The sequence below is a fragment of the Mus caroli genome, chromosome 2 (assembly GCF_900094665.2).
Source record: "Mus caroli chromosome 2, CAROLI_EIJ_v1.1, whole genome shotgun sequence".
Lineage (NCBI taxonomy): Eukaryota > Metazoa > Chordata > Mammalia > Rodentia > Muridae > Mus > Mus caroli.
The window spans coordinates 45,210,529-45,214,837 of NC_034571.1; the positions used below are offsets into that span (position 1 = coordinate 45,210,529).

At 44.5% G+C, this 4,309-nt stretch overlaps 1 protein-coding gene across 5 annotated transcripts in view; it reads left to right on the forward strand.

Moving 5' to 3' along the window:
* The window catches only part of Lypd6b (LY6/PLAUR domain containing 6B), a 159,076-nt gene that overhangs the window by 48,881 nt on the left and 105,886 nt on the right, over positions 1-4,309 (forward strand). For 3 of the 5 annotated variants that reach the window (XM_021157011.2, XM_029474297.1, XM_029474294.1), the window contains exon 2: positions 2,704-2,759. The gene's annotated coding sequence lies outside the window, so the exon portion shown is untranslated. The remainder of the gene's footprint in view (positions 1-2,703; positions 2,760-4,309) is intronic. The other 2 variants (XM_029474295.1, XM_029474296.1) reach the window with 1 other exon arrangement.

Sequence of the window (4,309 nt, forward strand, 5' to 3'; positions counted from 1 at the left end):
ATGGAGAGACAGAGATGGCAGTAACAGGGGAGAAATACAGAGATGGAGAGACAGAGATGGTAGTGACAGGGGAGACATGCAGAGATGGAGAGACAGAGATGGCAGTGACAGGGGAGACATGCAGTGATGGAGAGACAGAAGAGAGCCAGAGGAGGCACAGAAGGAGCCAGAATCAAACGCAGTAGAAGAAGAAGTGGAGCCACAGGGGCGGAAGTGGGAAGCAGTTGGGGAACAGGTCTGAGGAGGTCTTCCCTGTGCTGAGGACTGGTGACAACCACCCACACTCCCTCCTTGTGAGTGACATGGAACAAGAATAAGATTATTGCATCTGCTTAGCGAGTGGGAAGTTGCTGGAGAGAAAAGTAGCAGATTTACTCCCCGGGTTACACAGCTTCAGTTCCCACCAAGCCAAGGCTTTCGGATCCTGAGCACGGGTCCTGGGCTGCATTAGTCACTGCTTAATATTAATGTGGCAACTTTGTTGCCAGGCTGCAAACCTCAGTTCCAATCAGTAAGTAATTATGAAAATCAGTCCTAATGAGCTGCGGAAGGGTGTTGCTTTCCAGGCAACAATTAAAACTCTGGGTGGTTGATGTTTCTTTTCTCCTTCCTGAGTGTGTGTGTGTGTGTGTGTGTGCATGAGTGTGTGTGTGTGTGTGTGTGTTTTCTTTTCCCTCTAAACTTTGCAGGTGGAGAAAGAAGCAAGTTGCTGACAGGGTTCATTAGTTGAGGCAAGCAGAAGGAGGGAATGACTGGAATGTTTTAGAGCTAAAGGTAAAAAAGAAAAACAAAACAAAACAAAAAAATCCTCAGCTGTTTTTTCCCCCCAAAGAGAAAAGTTAAAAAAAAAAAAGAAAGGAACGGAATCTTGAAAACTCCAGTTGTTTTTTATAGAAGAACTTTCCAAATGAAAAGTATTTATTATGAGGTGTGTGTGTGTGTGTGTGTGTGTGTGTGTGTGTGTGTGTGTGTAGAGGGATGCATGCCACAATGCAATGTATAGGTCAGAGGACAGCTTTCGGGAGTCAGTTCTCTTCTCTTCTACCTTTATGTGGAGTTTGGGGAGCTCACTCAGGTTGCTAGGCTTGCAGGGCGAGCGCCTTTACCCACTGAGCCATCCTGTCAGACTTTTGAGCCAGCCCTTAAAATGCGCAGCTTGCTCTACATCTCTAATGGGAGGAAAACAACCAAACATGTTTCCCATTTCAGTTTCTATAAAATAAACAGTTGTTAAAAAAAATCACAACATACAGAAAGAGGAGGAGGGTTATAATATTGTGGGAGCTGCGTGTTATTAGAGAAATTGATACTTACAAGATTACAGGTGCTGTGTTCCCTTGTCCTCTGATGCAGTCCAGACTCAAAGGAAGCCTCTCTCTCTGGCAGTGGGAGGCAGGGCTGCTTTGAAAGTCTTGAAGCAGGGAGCCTTGGGGGACCAGTTACAGAAAGAGGTAGGCTCTGTTCGGCACAGCACTGTGCCTGCTCAAGTTGCAAGCTCTTCTGCAGAAGGCTAAAACTATCTTCTTGTACACACCATGTCTAGGGATGCTTGCGGAGGGTAGCATCTTTGCCAAGGAAAGGATAGGATACCAAGTCTAGCTTGTACAAAATGACTGGTTGTTTGTCTGAAACTCAAATTTGACTGAGAATCCCGTGTTTGTTTTGCTATCTTGGCCACCCAGCAAGTCACCTGAATTGGATGTTGTCAGACCCTAAATAATTACACATGTCATTCCCAGAGCTGTGGAAATCCTTATATCTTCTAGAAGGTAGACCGCATGGATTTTGAAATAGCTGTAAGTAAAGAAAACAACTTGTGGATCTGGTGGTCATCAGAGAGAAAAATGAAGTTGTAGAATACGCAAAAATGGCTTTTCGAAGCTGGGTAGTGGTGCACATGCCTTTTAATCCCAGCACATGAGAGGCAGGAGGCAGGAGGCAGGAGGCAGGAGGCAGGAGGCAGGAGGCAGGAGGCAGGAGGCAGGAGGCAGGAGGCAGGAGGCAGGANAGGCAGGAGGCAGGAGGCAGGAGGCAGGAGGCAGGAGGCAGGAGGCAGGAGGCAGGAGGCAGGAGGCAGGAGGCAGGAGGCAGGAGGCAGGAGGCAGATCTCTCTGACTTGGAAGCCAGACTGGTCTACAGAACAAGTTCCAGGACAAAGAGAGCTTTTCTAGTCTGGAAAAACCAAACCAAACCAAACCAACCAACCAAACAAACAAAAGACCTTTAGAATCCATTAGGTTGAATTATCAACTTTGGCAAAGAACATGGATGTTGGTCAATTTGTGACAAACATAAGCATGCACGAATCTAAACTCTGGCAGTTTCCTTGAGGAAGTTTTCATCTTACTATATCTCTGTATGATTATTCTGTGTGTGGGTGTGGGTGTGAAGGCCAGGAGACACTTCAGGTATTCTTCAGGTACAATCCATTTTTTTAGACAAATATTGTCACTGCTCTGGCCAGCCTCAGGGAGGTTCTTGCCTCTGCAGCACTTGAATATCAATGTGCCTTTTAGAAATGTGGCCCTGGGGGTTAGACCTAGTACTTTCTTCAGCTCCTCCCATGATTTCAATTGGCACAGACATAAGATATGTCACTGAAGAGCTAAAATTGCATTTCTTATCCTGTTGAGTTGCCATCTTTCAAAGATCTCAAAAATTACAAACTCTAAATGTTAACTTTGTCCTTTGTTTGATTTTGAGGTGGAAAAAGAAGTCCCAGGCCCGTGCTTGCTGCCTGACTTCAGGGCGCCTTGTGAGTGAGTACCAATGTTGAAGTTGTTCTAATTTTTTTACACTTGCAGGCTGTTTTGATCCATGTTTTGAATCTGTTTTTTTCCCATGTGAGTTCTGTAGAACATGACCAAGGAGATTTTTAAATAGGTCTGATATTATATGCAACTTACTCAGAATAGTTTACTGTGTGATCACAATTTGTATGTATCTATATGTGTGAGTGTATATGTGTGTGTATGTGTTTGTATATGTGTGAGTGTGCATGTATATGTATATGTGTGTGTTTGTGTGAGTGTGTTTGTGTGTGTATATGTGTAAGTGTTCATGTGTATGTATATGTGTGTGTATGAGTATGTGTGTATATGTTTATGTGTGTGTGTATGTGTATGTGTGTGTATGAGTGAGTATATGTTTGAGTATGTATGTGTGTATACATGTTTGAGTGTGTATGTGTGTGTGTAAATTTATGCATGTGTGTGTATGTGCATGTGTGTATGTGTGTATCTAGTGGACAGCTTGAGATAAATGTAAGATGACAGGACTTGGATGCAGGTCATGTCCTGCACTTTTACAAGGCTCTCTATTTGGTTTGGCTTCCCACATAGTAAACTGTCATAGCAATGACCAGTAGCTTAAAATTCCTTCTGCATTCCTCACCGGCTGCCAAAACAATTGCTTAAGTAAATGGTTCCTGGGGCCAGCGACCATTAACACTCCCATCTGCAACTGGCTATGAGCTGAGCCTGAGGCTCCACTGGCTGCCTGTACTTGGTGTTCTGTGTGACAGACAGCTTGGCTGCTGGCCCTTTGACTGAGGACAGCCACACTTCTCTCCCATCTGCTTCCTACAGAGGATAAGGGCTCTGAACCATGCATGGTTTCTCTCCGGGTAGGATCACATGAGTGCCAATAGGAGGGAACCCATGTTCCCTCCATCTTGGAACCTAGTAGTTAATTCTAAGGCTGGCAGATGCCACAAACTGCATGTCACGAAGTGAGTCCTAACTGATGGCAATACGTAGCTGGGTCCATTTTGGGCCATCTGGAGTTTTCAGAACTCTATGTGTGGGACCAGAGACAAGCTTAGTCTCAGGTGGAATGACTCTGTTTTCAATGTCTCAATATTTCCGAATACACATATTAACCCGGAGATTTTGAAACCTTAATTTCTTTTGAGTCATAGCACAATTGACACATATTGACTAGGACTGCCCACATATAAGTTCACTGGGCCCAGCTCTGTGATGCTGGCACCATGCTTGCCTCGCAGCTGTTGCCCAAGTTCATCAGCCTCATAGGGCATGCTCAGCTGGGGGTAGCAAAGGATACTCTGAGCTCATTGTGTTCAGATTCAAGTTTCTGCTGTGAGGAGAACTCTCCTACCAACTTATTTCTCAATCTCTCTCTCTCTCTCTCTCTCTCAAAAAGACTTATTGATTTTATGTATGGGAGTACCCTGTCCCTGATATTCCTCTCAACCTCATGTCTTTCTTCTTCTTCTCCTTCTTCTTCTCCTTCTTCTTCTTCTTCTTCTTCTTCTTCTTCTTCTTCTTCTTCTTCTTCTTCTTCTTCT